Genomic DNA, 20,108 nt, shown 5'->3' on the forward strand with positions numbered 1-20,108 from the left:
TGCCTTGGTGTTTCTGGCAGGAACTGCTGCATTACTTGCTCTTCCTCCTCCTCCTCTTCGTCCTCATTATCTTCCTCTCTACCAAAGTCCAGTGTTGGAGGTGGTCCTTTTGGTGGTGGTGGTGGTGGTGGTTGCTGAGAAGCACCAGCTGCAGCTATTACAGAAGCCATTGTCAAAAACAGGTCTTGCTCTCTGGAAGTAGAAAGTAAGAATGAGGTAAAAAGGTGGGGGCTTTCATCATTTTGAAAAAAAAAAATGTTCTGAACCAATGAAAAGTGTTATTTCAGGTCACATGACCTGTTACGCTTACGTTACGCGCCCCGGAGCGCTTCTGGGGCGCTGCGAGTCGCGCTCTATAGCGCTCCGGAGCGCTTCCGGGTGCGCTAACACAGCGCGTCATAAGACGCATCACGCGGCTACGCGATAGGTCACACTTACGCGACACGTCACGATGTTGTTTTCGATCACGTCAGTGGCGCTAACGGAACGTTTCCCGGGGCGCGAACCGGGGCGCGATCCAAAGTTACGCTAACAGGGCGCACCCCGGGGCACGCACCGGAAGCGTACCGAAGCAAAATAAAAAAAAAAAAAAATTTCACACACCAAAAAAAAAATATTAAATACATAGAAAAAATAGTATTCACACAGTTTAGTTACTATCCAATATATTTAGTGACACACTACAAATTAGTCAAGTAAACAGTCAATCACACTGCTACTAAATCCTCCATCCAGACACTTATACATCCACTTATTCTTCAATGCGGATTGCTATATATATATGTATATATATATTCAATGAAAAAACGATAGGTTTTAGACCATATATAGATAGGAATTAGCATTTAAAAAACCTTTAAAGTTGATATTTTACTCACACAAAACCATTGAAATATGCATAGAAAATATAGTATTCATTATAAAGAAGAATATATTTTACTGCTATAGATATTTGCTATTAAAAAACCATTGAAATTCACTAAAAAAAACATAGGTTTGAGACCATATATAGTTAGGAATTTGCATTAAAAAAACCTTGAAAATTCACTGAAATAACCAAAGGTTTCACACCAGTTATAGTTAGGAATTAGGAGTTAAAAAACCTATGAAATTCACTGAAAAAACCATAGGTTTCACACCAGTTATAGTTAGGAATTAGCATTTAAAAAACCTATTAAATTCACTGAAAAAACCATAGGTTTCATACCAGTTATAGTTAGCTGGAAATTTTACTGACATAAAACCATTAAAATTCCATGTTATAGTTAGTTGGACTCACTATAACTTGCGCGTGTAATGCACTGCTGTTGACGTAACATATTACATCACTCATGACATGGTCAGTGACATCACTCATGACATCACTGATGACACCATCCAGTGAATGTGTGTCTTTCTGATAAATAAATATGTTTTATATATGTTTATGTAAAGGTCGATGGAAGAATAAATGTTTAAATAAGTGTCTAATTGGATGGGTTTTTAAAAAAAAATTGATTGGTTAACCGGCTTATTAAGTGTATCTTAGTGAATACATATATTAGCGAGTAATGTTTAATTATTGAAATGTATGTATCAGTGTTTCACTTTGTGTATAAGTGGCTGCATGGGTTTGTTACTGACTCACTGTTTGTATGTGTTTTGAAGACAGCATATGTGCAGGACTGAATGGGTGGATGAGTGTGTATATGTGTGTGTTAGTGAGTGAATGACTGTCTCACTATTGTCTTTATCAGTAACAACATATGTTTTAATCTAGTATATGTGAGTATTGATGTATAAAAGTGAGTATATGTGAGAGTGAGAGATTGTAAGAGTTCCTGTTCAAATAAGTATGTGTTTCTATAAGTGATTGTTTAAGAGAGTGAGTATGTGTAAGTTTCCTTAGAAGTAAGGTGGTAGTGTGTGTATAGCTGTATATGCAAATTAATGGATGCTCAATAGTTTATTTGCATGTGTGATTATGTGTGTGAGTAACTTTTGGATGACTGTCGGTGTGTAATAGGATGCATAGGTGTTTCACTACATATGATGAGTGAATATATGTATGAGTGACTTTGTAGAACTGTTGGTGAATGAGTGGATGTGTATATAGATAGTGGTATTACTGAATTGGTTGTTGTAACTGGTATGGGTATCACCACTTTTTTGGAAAATGTTAGTTTCTATTTTTGAATATATGTTTCAAGGGTTACTTTACAGTGAAAGGAGGTCTGTCACTCTGTCATAAGGATGGTGTCATCAGTGATGTCATGAGTGATGTCACTGACCATGTCATGAGTGATGTAATATGTGACGTCATCAGCAGTGTATTACACGTGCAAGTTATAGTGAGTCCAACTAACTATAACGTGGAATTTCAATGGTTTTATGTCAGTAAAATTTTCAGCTAACTATAACTGGTGTGAAACCTATGGTTTTTTTCAGTGAATATATATATATATATATAAGATTCGTCGACCGGCGCCAAAGTTATTGGAAATAAAATGTAGCGGATCTCCTATGGAAAATAGGTCCTGACGTACACACACACACACACACACACACACACATATATATATATATATATATATATATATATATATATATATATATATATATATATATATATATATAGATATATATATAGATATATATATATAGATAGATAGATATATGTGTATTACCTACCTACCTAGTCACCAGTGGATAGTTATCATCAGGACATATTTTCCATAGGAAATCCGCAACATTTTATTTCCAATAACTTTGGCGCCGGTCGACGAATCTTCGTGAAATTTTCAAACTCGCGGGCTGCTCCAGTCCGCTCCTATCCTGAAATTTTCACGCTGATTCGTCAAGCGGGGGCCGAGAAAAAAGGGGGTCCCAAAACTTGTTTTCCCCATGCAATTTCCCATAGGAAACTTTAGCCGCAGCTTCAGCCCAAACTGCTGAACGGAATTACACTAAATTTGGCAAAAAAGAAGCCCTTGTCTCACAATCATGCCTTTTTGTTAAGTGGTGTAAATCCGTTCAGTAGTTTTTGAGAAATTTAAAAAATAAGAGTCAAAAACTCCATTTCTCATTGGAAACTTTGTGCGAGACTACAGCTGAAACTACTGAAAGGAATTACCCCAAATTTGGCACAAAGGTAGTGCGTGGGTCAGAAAGCAACCTATTTTTTTTAATGGTGTAAATCCGTTCAGTAGTTGCTGAAAAATTTGAAAAATAAAAGTTTTGATATCTGGAAGAGAGAGAGATAAAGAGAGAAACAGTGTGAGGGAGAGGAAGAGAGAGAAATAAAGAGTAAGAGAGAGGAACAGAGAAAGAAAGAATGAGAGAGAGAGTAAGAGACAGAGAAAGTGTGAGAGAGAGAAAGGAAGAGAGGGAGTGTTGACACTATAGAAAATCTTCGCAGCTCATCTTTGTGCCACCAGTGTGTCTCCAACCACGTGCCGGGAGAGTTTAGTGATCTGAAAGATAGTATAGAATTAGTAATTGCAGAGTACATACAACTGCACACGCGTAACTCTCTGTTTCGCCAATGCGCAATGAGGCTGGTGCACCCCATCTACTCCCACTGCTTGGAGGTGACTGCCCGCTGCTGCAGGAAGAAGTCTCTCTGCTCACCTTCCACCACTGGCGTGTGTGTTAGAGGGTTCACCACTTGACAAAGCAACCTGCTCTGGCATTGGGTACCTGCGGTAAAGCAGAGCGCGCGATTCAGAGTGGGTGTCGATTGTCAGGATAGCCACACATCATCGCAGATTTTTCGCACGTTCATCTTTGGTGGTGTTGGGAGGTGAACGTCGATTCGTGATTCACAGCCTGTTAGATAAAAAGTAAGATAAGATTGTGTGTCATGCATCCATCAAATTAGAGAGGAAGAGAGAGAGAAAGACAGAAAGAGTAAGCAGAAGACATAGAGAAAGAGAGAAATAGTGAGAGAAAGAGAGAGAGAAAAAGAAAGAACACAAGAGGAACACAGAGAGAAAGAGTGAGAAAGACGAAGAGAGAGAGAGAGACTTTGAGAGAGAGGAAGAGAGAGAAATAGGGAAAGAGTGTGAGGAAGAAGAACAGAGAAACAGAGGAAGAGTGAGAGAGAGAAACAGAGAGAGAGGAAGAGAGAGAGGGAGAAAGAGTCAAACAGTGTAAGAGGAAGAGTGAGATAGAAAGAGTGTGAGGGAGACAAAGGAAGAGATGAGGAGGGATATTGAGTGCCCACACTGTGTACAAAACCATCACAGCTTACCTTTACGCCACCACCCTGTCTGCAACCACGTGCCGCAATCTAGTGGTACTCTCAAGCTCCCACATCTGAAAGATAGTTCACAATTAGTAATGGCAGAGCAGGGTAAAAACAAGTGAGGCCAGTTCTGCTCAGGCCCCCTGCCCTGCTAGGTATGCATTTATTAACGGGACGGTGAGAGAAAGAAAGTGACAACTCTGCCTGTTGCTAAACATGAGGTAATGACGCCCATCTGCCTCCAGAAAGGCCATTTAGACACCCACTGGGCTGCTGGCTTTATCCAAACAAAAGCGACACCGTCCAAATCTGCCCCCCAGATTGCTCCAAAAAGCAGCCCACATTTGGAACTGTTAAACAAGAACAAGGGAACCCAAAGGTAATTTAGTAGGGACCTTGGGTAGCATCATATTATAGAGAACAGTAGTCCCTATCATAAAATAATAAACAAGGGGAGATAATCATACACTAGATAGAAAGTATGACTTTGTCCAGCCGGACAAGAATTTATTTTCATAATATTTTTCAATAAGTAGCGTTTAAGAAACAATCAATAACAAGTGGGCACCGCTGTGACCCACAAAACACAAGACAGAACAACAAAAGGGATTGGCCAAAAGGCAAGCCAAAATGGGTCTATAAACTTGTACTCAGTTTACACAGACATATATCAACTTTTAAACACCATTGCACACTCAGCTTAATCTTAGTGCATAAGGTGTATCTGTGTCGATGACGTTTCGATGCCACTATAAAATACCAGGCATCATCTTCAGGACAATAGAATTGTACATTGTAGTCTTGACAATAATATGCTGCGCCTATGGCAAGAGTTATAAAAGAGTCTCCTGTAATTCTGTGAGGCACATGGGCCTTCAAAATTGAACTAGTAAGGGTTGCTCGGCCAGCAGTCTGGGTATCAGTTCCACTTAATAAGTCTCAGAGCATCTCTGCGCAATCGCGTCTGTTGGACGCCAGCCGGTGGGAAATGCACAATCGCATTATCTGAGATTATGGTAGTGGTGAGCCAGATTGCTTCATCTACTTCGGTGTATCCCGGGAGACCTCAGCCTTGTATCCCGGCCCCTCAGGCATTGCACCAGTGCCCGCGTTACCAATCTGATGCTGTGGCAGAGTATATACCAGTGTGTATGCCTAAATCGCTCTGCCGTCTTTCTGCATTCAGTCTGCTGTATCTCAACCACTCCCACCGCCCAGAGGTATCTGCCTGACGCTGCACACCAAGGCCTCACTGCTCACCTTTTTGCGGTCAGGGCACCCTACACATCATGCAGCTCCGTTCTGCAAGCTAACAGGTCTGACATTTGATACCGAGTCTTGATATCACCATGGCAGAGGACATACTAGTGCAGCTATCATCATCGCAGGTTGTACACCCGCTCAGTGCTTGCGGTGCTACTAACTCAGTGAGAAATGAGGCCATGCACTCTAAACTCTAAAATGGCATAGAGCATGTGCATTTGCGGTCTATTATATTAGCTGGGTCGCGTGTCTTGTGACGCCTGTGCTGGATGGGTGTTTTGTGGGTTTATAACAGCTGTGAGGGAATGGTTGTGGGGTGTCCATGTTGGAGTGCTACCGTCACCCGAGTTGTAAAAGTCAAAGTGTCACTCTGTGAGCCAAGTCCAACAATATGGCCAACATGGAAGGTATGGGGAATCAATGACCCTATATTTATCCATAGTTACACACATGAAAGATGGTGGACATGAGACATCTGTGTGGATATGAATGTTTATTGCACATTGAGTGGAGTGTTGCAGCTGTAGCAATACAGGGCCATGGAAAGTTGAAGTTTCAGTTTTTAGCACATGGAGGGCAGCCAATTAGAGACAAGCTTGTTGGCGGAGTTCGGATGCACCAACATATGTTCTTATACAATCACTACGACGATCCTCACGCACTTATAAATTCATTATACACTCAGCTTGCAGTACTCTAATTATGCAGTCTCTACATACGTACTTGTACAATAACCGAGACAAAGTTACATAACTAAAGTTTTCCCCCACTGTCAAAGGTAAGATAGTTGCATACGCTGTCCTGAGCACTAAGTAATGTGGTAGGGCCCAGGGGAATCATGTTGCATACATAATGAACACACTGACATAGATAGATAGTGGAACTGGGTACGGGTATGTGCGCTCAACTTCTTTTTATTACCAGGGTCACATGTCCAGTGTAGTCTCTGGTGGATGAGGATTGGATGATTGTAAGCCAACCCCTCGGGAATGGTTGGTGCTGGCAACAAGTACACGAGTAATCATTGGATTAGACACAGAGATTCAATCATAAAGGGTCAATGATTTGTGCTGCACTAAGGTACGGGCACCAGATATGAAATAAATACAGAAAAGCTTCTATTGTAAAGGGTTCATGACTTGTGGTACACTGAGATAGGACAGCAGATGTGAAATTATACACAAATTATTTTATCATAAAGGGTTGTAGCGACCACCTCACAGATGTATTTATAATTTCAGTGATAATTTATTGGTAACTTCGTCCAGCTATAAAGAAAGGTGCAAGTACTATCTCTGCCACATCACATCTGGCATTGTAACGTTCTCCACCTCTCGGGTGCAGTAGTCAGCACAGACATCGAGGAATGTTTTTAGTCACTTCCTCTTGACAAAGTTCGAGGACATAGAGTACAATTCTCTCTGTAATAATTAAAACATGTCTCATTTTAAATTGGGAGCTCTTCTGACTGCAGTGTAGGTGTATGGAACAAAAGATGAAACATTTATGGAATACATTGTCGAAATATGTAGGTTTCAGGGTCGTTCGTAGGATCCAACTTCTTGATGTGAAAGCATCTTCAAGCTGAAGCTGTACAATTTGTTGCTAAGTGTCTTCTCCTGTGAAATTTCCTCCCACATTTCTTTCAATTCCATCTTCTCAGACTTGGTAATATATGACGTGACATAGCGAGCAACAGCAATTGAGTTATCAGCAACATATTGTATGTCCACATCTTCAAAATCACTGGTTTGTAATCATTAATGTACTTCTATTCTTCTGTTCTTTTTATATTATAAGTATTTTGTAGGTGATTTTCGAGTGATAGTATGCCTCACTGCTGACATAAAACTGTTCACTCTTCCTTGCGATGACTTATGTTGCACTGAGTTAGTAGTACCTTTGGCGCTCAGCGTGTACATACCCTGCGATGATGCATGGTCCGGGGGGCCGCACTCAGATCAATGTGTTTTTGTCTATTGAATTCTGCCTCAATAAGGCCATGTGGCGATGACTTATGGTGCACTGAATTAGTAGTACCTTTGACGCTCAGCGTGTATTGCTGTTAGTTGTTGTTCTCATTTGTGACGAAAACAAATTTGTGGAAGCTATTGCTGGAAAACTGGGGACATCGGCTATTTTTACTAGGTTCATAATGAAGTGATAATTTGAAATCACTGAAAAAACTATTGGTTTAAAGAAGATTATAATTAGAAATTAGCATTTAAAAAATCACTGAAATTCGCTGAAAAAACCATAGGTTTCAGCGGCGTTATAGTTACGAATTAGCATTTAAAAAATCTTTGAAATTCACTGAAACAAACATAGGTTTCAGGGAAGTTACAGTTAGTTGGACATTTCACTGATGCAAAACAATAGAAATTCCGCCGTTATAGCAAGTTGAGCTAACCATAACTCAAGCCCCCGCAATGCACTGCTGATGACATAACATATTACATTATTCATGACATGGTCCGGGGGGCCGCACTCAGATCAATGTGTTTTTGTCTATTGAATTCTGCCTCAATAAGGCCATGTGGCGATGACTTATGGTGCACTGAATTAGTAGTACCTTTGACGCTCAGCGTGTATTGCTGTTAGTTGTTGTTCTCATTTGTGACAAAAACAAATTTGTGGAAGCTATTGCTGGAAAACTGGGGATATCGGCTATTTTTACTAGGTTCATAATGAAGTGATAATTTGAAATCACTGAAAAAACTATTGGTTTAAAGAAGATTATAATTAGAAATTAGCATTTAAAAAATCACTGAAATTCGCTGAAAAAACCATAGGTTTCAGCGGCGTTATAGTTACGAATTAGCATTTAAAAAATCTTTGAAATTCACTGAAACAAACATAGGTTTCAGGGAAGTTACAGTTAGTTGGACATTTCACTGATGCAAAACAATAGAAATTCCGCCGTTATAGCAAGTTGAGCTAACCATAACTCAAGCCCCCGCAATGCACTGCTGATGACGTAACATATTACATTATTCATGACATGGTCAGTGACATCACTGATAACACCACTGATGACATCTCAAATTACACCACTGATGACGTTATACACATGAAAATCTGATGCACCTCCTCATACCTTAATAAAACCTTTGATACACCCACTCTAAAACACAGACTACCATTTTCGAATGAATAGAGACAACAATACCACTTACTACATACACACTCACAGATTTCTAAGTCTACACACACATCCTCTCATTCATCCATAGAGTCACACATAGTTGCAGTGACTCATCAATACAGCACTATAATAGGCACTCATACACCTATACAAACACTCACACACCACCACTCATCCAGAGTTACTCGAACACCTAGTCAGTCATGCAAAGAATCAATCACACTTCTATTTTATCACCTATACAGTTATACACATACAACCTCACTTATTCATATCGATACTAACATATATTTACTCTCTTATACATTCACTGACACAAGTACACACTGATCAAATACAGCCTCTCTCACAATCACTGGCTCACATCTATAGTCATTTATATACTCCAACCCTCATATTCATTGTTATTCAAATATATTGTTACTTGGATATATAGCACTGAGATATGCGTTCACTAACCAACACACCCATACACACATTCATCCACTCATACAGCTGTTTCCACGTGCACTCTTGAACCCATACACCCAGTGAATGAAGCACTCACACATGTATGCACAGAGTCACACACCTCCCATCCACCCACACACACACACTCAGACACCCATACAAATACTCACGCAACCAATCAATAATCCATATAGACACTTATGTAGCTACTTACCAACCAATGCAGCAGCTTACACAGCAATAGATAGACTGATACAGACATTCAAACACATTAGTCACTAACCCATACATTCAGTAAGATACCTTTAATCACTCACTCGTACAGTCAGTCACACACCTACTAAATCCTCCATCCAGACACTTATACACCAACTTATTCTTCAATACATCTTGGCATATATATATATAACATATTTAAACTTAACAGAAACACACAGTCACTAGATGATGTCATCAGTGATGTAATTTGAGATGTCATCAGTGATGTCTCTGACCATGTCATGAATGATGTAATATGTGACGTCATCAGCAGTGCATTGCGGGGGCACGATTATAGTTAGCTCAACTAACTATAACAGTAGAATTTCTATGATTTTGTATGAGTGAAATGTCTAACTATAACGTCCCTGAAACCTATGGTTTTTTCAGTGAATATATATATATATATATATATATATATATATATATATATATATATATATATATATATATATATTCACTGAAAAAACCATAGGTTTCACACCAGTTATAGTTAGGAATTAGCTTTTAAAAAACCTATTAAATTCACTGAAAAAACCATAGGTTTCACACCAGTTATAGTTAGCTGGAAATTTTACTGATATAAAACCATTGAAATTCCCACGTTATAGTTAGTCGGACTCACTATAACTTGCGCGTGCAATGCACTGCTGATGACATCACATATTACATCACTCATGACATGGTCAGTGACATCACTTATGACACCATCCAGTGAATGTGTGTCTTTCTGAAAAATAAATATTAGTGAGTTATGTTTAAATATTTAAATTCATTTATTAGTGTTTCACTTTGTGTATAAGTGGCTACATGTGTTGGTAAGTAGCTACATGCGTATGTATATGGGTTATTAGATGTTTCTCTTAGTATCAGTATGAGTGTCTATATGGTTTGGTGGGGGTATTACTTAGCACATAGATGCATGAGTGACTGACTCGCTGTTTGTATGTGTTTTGAAGACAGCATATGTGCAGGACTGTATGGATGGATGAGTGTGTATATGTGTTTGTTAGTGAGTGAATGACTGTCTCACTAGTGTCTTTATCAGTAACTACATATGTTTTAATCTAGTATATGTGAATATTGATGTATATAAGTGAGTATATGTGAGAGTAAGAGATTGTAAGAGTTCCTGTTTAAATAAGTATGTGTTTCTATAAGTGATTGTTTAAGAGAATAAATATGTGTAATTTTCAATACAAGTAAGGTGGAAGTGTGTGTATAACTCTATATTCAAATAAATGGATGTTCAATAGTTTATTTGCACGTGTGAGTATGTGTGTGAGTAACTTTTGGATGACTGTCGGTGTGTAACAGGATGTATAGGTGTATCACTTCATATGATAAGTGAGTATATGTATGAGTGACTATATAGAACTGTTGGTGAATGACTGGATGTGCATATAGATGGTGGAATTACTGAATTGCTTGTTGTAACTGGTATGGGTATATCCACTTTTTGGAAAATATTAGTTTCTATTTTTGAATATGTGTTTCAAGGGTTACATTATAGCGAAAGGAGGTCTGTCACTGTGTCACAAGGATGGTGTCATCAGTGATGTCATGACTGATGTCACTGACCATGTCATGAGTGATGTAATATGTGATGTCATCAGCAGTGCATTGCACGCGCAAGTTATAGTGAGTCCGACTAACTATAACGTGGGAATTTCAATGGTTTTATATCAGTAAAATTTCCAGCTAACTATAACTGGTGTGAAACCTATGGTTTTTTCAGTGAATTTAATAGGTTTTTTAAAAGCTAATTCCTAACTATAACTGGTGTGAAACCTATGGTTTTTTCAGTGAATTTCAAAGGTTTTTTAAAAGCTAATTCCTAACTATAACTGGTGTGAAACCTATGGTTTTTTCAGTGAATTTCATAGGTTTTTTAAATGCTAATTCCTAACTATAACTGGTGTGAAACCTATGGTTTTTTCAGTGAATTTCATAGGTTTTTTAAATGAATGCCAAACATTATAAAAAAAGGTCAACTGATCCACTTTCCTGCCTCCCTCCTAACTCACCTGCATCCCCTGTTGTTTCCTAAATTCCGGTTATTCAGTGAAATACAATGCAACATTTAACTCAGCATTATACATCATGAAAATGTTAGGACAGTATATGCCATCACTCACTTATTCAACTACAGTATCTGTTCTTCAGTAATCTCAGTTAATCCCATAGTGCGCATGTATTTTGAATAACTTTGGCGCCGGTTGACGAATCTGCCTGAAATTTTCAGGAAAATGGTCTCATGGCGGTCCGGTCCTTCCCTGAAAGTTTGGGGGGGATTCGTCAAGCGGGGGCCGAGATAAAAGGGGGGTCCCAAAACGCGTTTTCCCCATGTTAATTTCCATAGGGCGGTCGATTTCACTTTTAGCCCGAACGGCTGAATGGATTTCCACCAAACTTGGCAAAATTGTAGGGACTGGTAGCCCGATGTGCCTTTGCTATGTCTCAAGATATGTGCTCCAGTGGATTTTAAGTAATTAAGGTTCAAAAAAATATATATATCTATAGCCGCGCTCCCGTGCGCGCACGGGAGTGCGCTCCTGGCGCGACACGCGACTTGCGCGCAGGAAGCTGATTGGATCTCAGTTGTCTGTAAACATTCTAAACAGTGCGGAGCGGCCGCCATCTTGTGTCTCGGTAAAATCGACAGAAGGGGTTTGAAAAAAGGGGCAAATGACCATAAGGGGGAAGAGTAGACCCCCTCTGACCCCCTAGGTTTGATGTAGGGACTAAAATAGGGTCCTGCAGGGCATTAAAATTAGGGCATTTCTCAGGGAGTGCTTAAAAGATCTTTTTCACCAAAGTACGCGTACGAGTACGCTTAAAAGTGCGCGCACCAGGCGCTCCCCCCGCGAAAATCGAAAAAAAAAAAAATTTTTTTGAGGCCCCGCGGTGCCCTTTAATGGCCCCCATATCAAACCTAGGGGGTCAGGGGGGGTCTACCCTGCCCCCTTATGGTCAATTCCACCCTTTGTTTTTGCCACCTCTTATGACTAGATTTTACCGATAGACAAGATGGCGGCCGCTCCGGACTGTTTAGAATGTTTACAGACAACTGAGAGCCAATCAGCTTTCTGCGCGCAAGTCGCGTGTCGCGCCGGGAGCGCTCACGGGTGCGCGCACGGGAGAGCGCCTATAGATATATATATTTTTTTGAACCTAAATTACTCAAAATCCACTGGAGCACATATCTTGAGACATAGCAAAGGCACATCGGGCTACCAGTCCCTACAATTTTGCCAAGTTTGGTGGAAATCCATTCAGCCGTTCGGGCTAAAAGTGAAATCAACCGCCCTATGGAAATTAACATGGGGAAAACGCGTTTTGGGACCCCCCTTTTATCTCGGCCCCCGCTTGACGAATCCCCCCCAAACTTTCTGGGAACGACCGGACCGCCATGAGACCATTTTCCTGAAAATTTCAGGCAGATTCGACAACCGGCGCCAAAGTTATTCAAAATAGAATGTTGAGATTTAACATTGAAAATTATCCTAACTATAACTACCTACTGGCGACCGCCAGTAGGTAATATATATATATATATATATATATATATATATATATATATATATACTCACTAAAAAAGAGGTCACAGGAACGTTATAGTTAGGTTCAGATTATAGTATTATAGTTAGCTGAGCTAATTATAACTCGTGCCCCCGCAGTGCACTGCTTATGACCTCATATATTACATCACTTATGACATGGTCAATGACATCACTGATAACATCTCAAATTACATCACTGATGACATCACTGATGCCATAATCCACAGAATCTGACACACCTACACACACCCCAATCTATCCTTTCATACACCCACTCTAACCTCCACGCTACCATTCTCAAAGCCATTGGCACACCCATACCAGTACTAACACACCCACTCACTGATTCATAGATCAATGCACACATCCACTCATACATCCATATAGCCCCTCACACACTGTTCATCACCCATAGAGTCACTCACACACCTACTCACTCACCCATAGAGTCAATCAAATAGCCACTTTCCTATACAATGTTATAAACAGAACCTGTGCACTTATTCATACAGATACTGCACATACTCACTCATGTAGACAGTCACTGAAACAAGCACACACTCACCCACACAAGCTACTTTCACAATCACTCACCCACACACACAGTTACTCATATACTCCAACACTCACCTTTCACATATGCTGACATTCACCCATATACCACTAAAACATCAATTCACTTACCAACACAGCCATACACATACTCAGTTACCAATACAGCCCCTCACAGATGCACTCACTAACCCATACAGCCACTGACTCACCCACTCACTCATCCATGCAGGCAGTAACACCTACTCATCAATGCAGGTGACCCACTGGTACACCCATAGAGGTATTCACACTACCTAGTCACTCACCCATACATTCACTGAGACACCTAATCACTCACTTATACAGTCAGTCATGCACCCTCTGAATGATCCATACAGGCATTCATCCACCCACTGATTCACCAACACACCTTGGTATCTATATTTAAAACTCATAAACGTTTTGAAAACATTAACAGTCACTGAATGATGTCATCAGTGATGTCATCAGTGATGTTGTAGTGTAGTTCCTATTTTCCCTATAGGCCCTCCGCATTGGAATAACATAAACAGCAGTGTAGACGTAGGAGTGCGGTCTACTAGGCCTCCACTGACTATGTTAGACTTAATTGGGTTTGTACAAGCTAGCTCAGAGGTCACTGGAAACTTTCTTGACTGAATAGGAAGTGATCAGCTTCCCTGGCTCAGACAAGAAGGGATTCAGTTTTCCAACATCCGCATTAACATGACAACTTTGCTCCTCAGAATAAGAGTCAATCTCTAGAGTTGTGTGAAACAATAGACAGCTATTTCACTCAGTCAGTTGTGCAGAATTACTTTCACCAGTACACAGAGAATAGATAGACGGGTGTTTTCAATAAAAGATATTATTTATTGAGCAGTCTTCCTTCTCATGCAAGAGAAATGAATTGCCACAATTACAAGACTTGTTATTTTAAAAAGTGCGTACAGTAAAAGGAGTATTGCGAAATAATACTGTAAAAGCATTGATATGGTTTCTTAGCCATAAGATGGTTAAATTAGTAAAATATATACATTCATATATACATTTGGCTAACGTCCTCAACTGGTGCTTCTAACTACGCCTACCCCAGTGTACCTGACCTAAGCCTAATACGTGGGAGGAAGTAAGTAAGTAGCAGTTTAAGTTAAGTTGGTTTTGCCAAGGGTTTGCTTCAAGAATTCTCTCTAAGGGTTTAGTCAGCACCGTACCTCTGGAATAGAATGTTGGAGGTCTGGTATCTCCTCTCAGGACTCGATATTCCAGTCACCCGCAAAGGTAGGCTGGAAACGCCAGAGCTGGATTTTCTCGGCAAGAGAAAAGACAGCGTCTTTCTCAGCGCGTCAAGGAGGAGGGGCAGCGTCCGTGGGCTTCTCGCATCTGCTAGGCTTTCTGCAAGGGACAGCTGTTCTGCTCCAGTATTCACCACCACCGCCGTGTTTGCTTAAGGCAACGTCGGTATTATTTATACCTGAAAGGTGCTGAGTTTGACGTAATTTTTTGGACATAAGACGTCAATAAAGATGTCACTAAGAACTGGTCGTTCTTACAGTGCTCGTTAGGAGTTCTATTACAAATCAAAACAAAGCAAGCGGGGCTTTTCCAGGTTGCTGGAGGTTTGGTATGTCGAAAGAACTTGGTGTGCTATCTAGGAATCTAAGGAAGTGACTTCTGCTGTGTCATGGACTGTCATGGACTGCAGAGGCGACTTGCTAAAATATGTCTTTGAATATTATGCCATTATAGGGATATGTATTGATTATAGCCGTATAGGGGCATAAAGTCATGATATTGATCGGGGTCCTAGATAAAACACAACAATGTCACTGACCATATAAGGAGTGATGTAATATGTGAGGTGATAAGCAGTGCATTGTGAGTTATACTGAATGTCACTGGTTTTGTTTGAGTGAAACCTGAACCTAACTATAACGTCTCTGTGTCAGTGAATTTCTAAGTTTTCTTAATTCCATTTCATAGCTATAATGTCCTTGTAACCTTTGTTTTTCTCACTAAATTTGGAAGGTTTTTTAAATGCTAATTCCTAACTACAACGTTCTTGAAACTTTTGTTTTTTTCAGCAAAATTCTATGGTATTTAATGTAATAGTTGTCTTTGAATAGTGGTGGAGAAACGGGGATAGGCCTCCATAAACCTCTCAGGAATCTGCCTATTTAAGACTTACAAGAGGTGCCAGGAGGGCTTCTTGGCCCCCAATGACCCAGAATATCCAAGGAGACTTAATCCCCCTAATAGTAGTGTGCCAGAAGGCACATTTGAAGCATGGTTGAGAAAGAGGGTGTGGCCTCTGACAATCCCTCAGCAATCCAGCTGTCTGGGTCTTACTGGAGGTGACAGGATGGGTAGTTGGTCCCCAAGGACATCTTTGTGAGGCAAACTACCCCTCCTGTTACCTCCAGTAAGTCCCACACAGCAGGAATGCTGAAAGGTTGTCAGAGGCAACTTCCCCTTTCTCCACTACTCTGCAAACGAACCTACCTGCACACTATTAGTAGGGGGGTGATGTCCCTTGGCTATTGAGGGTCCTTGGGGGCCAAACGCCCTCCTGTTATCTCCAGTAAGTCCTACACAGTGGGTTTGCTGAGAGTTTTTCATTGACCACACCTCCTTTCTCCACCAGTCTGCAAACATGCCTCCTGGTGCAATACTAGTTGGGTGATGAAGTCCCCTTGGCTCTAAGGGGTGCTTGGGGGCCAACTACGCCATCTGTTACTGCCAGTAAGTCCCACACAGCAGGATTACTAAGACGTTGTTTAAGGCCATGTCCCTTTACTCCACCACTCTGCAAACGTGCCTTCTAGTTCACCACTGATTGGGGGTTGAAATCCACTTCAAGAGCCAAGGGGACTTCATCTCCTAACCATAAGTGCATCATGAGGCACGTTTATAGGGTGGTGGGCAAAAGGGACATGGCCCCTGGCAACCTCTTAGCCATCCAGCTGTGTGGGACTTACTGGAGGTAACAGGAGGTTTTGTTGTGAGAGGTTTATGGAGGTTTATGGAGGCCCATCCCTGTTTCTCCATCTGCGGAGTACCACAGGGCTCATCGCTCAGCCCCACCCTCTTCAACATTTACATGAGCCCCCTCGCAGCCATCGCACGCCAACACAACCTCAACATCATCACCTACGCCGACGACACCCAGCTGATCCTCTCCCTCACCAACGACCCAGCCACCACCAGAACCAGCCTACACGAAGGGATGAAAGACGTCGCCGAGTGGATGAAGAACAGCAGCCTGAAACTGAACTCAGACAAGACGGAGGTCCTCCTCCTGGGATCTTCGCCCTCCACCTGGGACGACTCCTGGTGGCCCCCTGCCCTGGGCACCACTCCCAAGCCAACAGACCACGCACGTAACATGGGCTTCATCCTGGACTCCTCCCTCTCGATGACCAGACAAGTCAACGCCGTCTCATCATCGTGCTTCAACACCCTGCGCATGCTCCGAAAGATCTTCCGATGGATCCCCACCGAAACCAGGAAGACCGTCACCCAGGCACTCGTCACCAGCCGACTGGACTACGGAAACACCCTCTACGCCGGAACCACGGCCAAACTTCAGATAAAACTCCAATGCATCCAGAACGCCTCCGCACGACTCGCCCTGGACATCCCCAGAAACAGCCACATCTCCGGCCACCTGAGAGACCTGAACTGGCTCCTCTTCAGAAAGAGGATCACGTTCAGACTCCTGACCTACGCACACAAGGCTCTCCATGATTTGGGCCCCAAGTCCCTCAACAACCGCCTGACCTTCTACACACCCACCCGCCAGCTACGGTCGACCAGCCTCACCCTCACTGCCGTCCCACGCATCCGCAGAGCCACCGCCGGAGGAAGATCCTTCTCCTACCTGGCAGCCAAGACATGAAACTCCCTCCCCATTTACCTTCGGCTAACCCAGGACCACCTCTCTTTCAGGAAGCAACTCAAGACCTGGCTTTTCGAGCAGTAACGGACCCCTCTACCCCAGCGCCTTGAGACCCTTCCGGGTGAGTAGCGCGCTATACAAATGTCTTGAATGATTGATTGATTGATTGATTGTCCCCAGGTACCTTCTGGAGGCAAGGGGACTTCATTCCCCCAACCTGCAGCATGCGAGGAGTCATGTTTGCAGTATAGTGCTGAAATGGGACGTGGCCTCCGGCGAGTTGCCCGGCATTTTTTAATTTCAGGGAAGGGAGGGCTACATAGCCCCACTTCGTTGGGCCGATTTCAGACCCAGGACCCTGTTTTCGGGGCCGGGTCTTTTTTCTTAACCTTTTTCTAATTTAAAGGGAGGGCCGTGCAACTCCCCTCCCAGACCTATTTTGACACTGGAGATACCATGTCCTGAGACCTGCCTCTTTTTTTATTTATTTATTTTTTAAAGGAAGGAGTGCAGAGCAATACCCCTCCTAGATCGATTTCAGCCCATGGGACCCCATCCCCCTGGGCCTGGCCACGTCTTTTTGTATCTTAAAAATGAGAGGGGGCTCCATTGACCCCCTCCCTGGGCTGATTTTGGCCCAGGGGACCCCATCCTCCAAGGCATGGGCATTTACAGATGGGAAGGGGGGCTGCAGCCCCCCTCCCAAGGACGAATTTGGCCCCAGGCATCCCATCTCTTGTGCCTGCCCATTTAAAGCGGGTCCTTCCAGGGCACCCACTCACTAGTGGGACCACGGGGGAGCCCGAATGCCCCTGCTCTGCTAACTCCCTGCCTCCTGCAAGAGCTGGTATTGCTTTAACTCATAGAGAGCTGCTAACATCCAGCTTCCTGTGTTTAAAAGCAATCCTGTCCTGCTTCGAGAAAGCAAGAGCATTTTGTGCTGTTGCTTACTCGAAGCAGAGCAGTGCTTGCTATGGCTTGTCGGGAGCAATGCTCCTGTCCAGCTATAGCAAACTGCAAGGTCTCAGGGGTGGGCATCAAGGGACATTGTGGGAGTTGGTCCAGGGGGCGGTTGTCCAAAGAGTCATCTATGGCTCCTGGTGGATGGCTGGCGAAACCCCCCTCCAATGCAGAACACTGCTCCAGGGAGGTGTCGGTCCCCAGGGCCACAGGGTAGCCCCATGGGCCCCCCACACTTATTTCATTTTAGCACTTGGACCGTAGTGGTTCCTGGTGCTGTATGAGGTTGTGCAGCCCGCATTAATGTTGAATTTTGCTCTGGGGAGGTGGCGTTCCCAAGGGTTCCAGGGGGGTGCGTGGGCCCCCGCTTTCAATAAAAATATGCGGTGGCAGTCCCCAGGGCACCAGGTTTGACTAATGCAACCCCATATAATCTAAAAAACGCCCAGTGTTGTTGGTGGTTACCAGGACTGTAATGTTCCAAGGAGACGGGGACCGTGGCCTCCCTCCCAATTATTATGCACTTGCCCCCTGGATGTGACCCACCCGGGCAGATTGCAAATGAAGTGCAGGCGCTTGTGCTTTATTTTTTGGAAGATTGGTGTGAGTTGCGGAATAAGTGCTACTCCTACAGAAAATTTGAAAAAAAATCTTTATTGCCCCTGCTTGGAACCCCCCACCCCCCCAAGAGGCCTAGAGGGTCATGAGCTTTCAACCATGCCCTCTTTTCTTTATTTTAATGTTTTTTCCTGTAACACAGTTGAAAACAGGAAGTGTTGGCAGTCAATTAGATCTCAGCAGGAGATCTGCGAGAAGTCACAAATCCTCCCTGTACCCAGTTGTATAGTTCTGCAACTACTGAACAGATTTACACCAAATCACAAAAAGGCACTTCCTTAGACCAACATCTGCCTTCCTGCCAAATTTGGTGTAATTTGGTTCAGCAGTTCAGGCTGTAGCCGTGTCTAAATGTCCCAGGAGAATTAAGAAGGCGAAAATGCACTTTTAAGCATGCCCTGGTTCTTCGCCTCTGCTTTACCCCTAAACTTTCAAGATGACAGATGAAGTGAGCGTCATATACGTTTAGAAAATTTCATCAAGATTCGTCAAGAGGCGCCAAAGTTAATGGCAAAACAATAAACTCTTTTCCAATGGAAACATGGTTCTAACTATACCTACCTACTGGCAACTGCCAGATGGTTTATATATATAAATATATATGCCATGTACAGCACAGTGTTCTTTTCAATAATTTTACAGCAAATTTTGCAGTGATATCATTAATTATATTATTGAAGATGGAAAAAGTGATTGTAATATGCAGGGTAATTTGCAGTGCATGGGGAATGTGTGTGTTAACTTAGGGCATGAATTACAGGTATTTGAGATAACTGTAACTGTAACTGCTGAATTTCTATTGTTTTCTCTGGACCTAACTATAACGTCCCTGTAGCCTTTGATTTTAGCGTGTTCCACTTTTTTAATGCTATTTCCTAACTATAACATTCCAGTGACCTTGTTTTTTTTTGTGAATTTCTAGTTTTTTTAATGTATAATAATATTTAATTACCATATGTTAATCTAAATAACGCTACACACCACTTTGGTCATCCAAGCCATGCAGCCAACCCTCCGTTTGCAGCCAAGCCCCAAGCATGTAGCTAACTTCATTCTACGCATGATCTTTAGTGATGGTGGTCAACCCCCAAAGGCAAACAACACGCGGGTCCATTACAAGTACCACTTTTGGCCCTAGGATCCCATCCCTTGGGCCTGCACATTTTTTAGGGGGAG

Source organism: Lissotriton vulgaris, chromosome 7, assembly GCF_964263255.1.
Source record: "Lissotriton vulgaris chromosome 7, aLisVul1.2, whole genome shotgun sequence".
NCBI lineage: Eukaryota > Metazoa > Chordata > Amphibia > Caudata > Salamandridae > Lissotriton > Lissotriton vulgaris.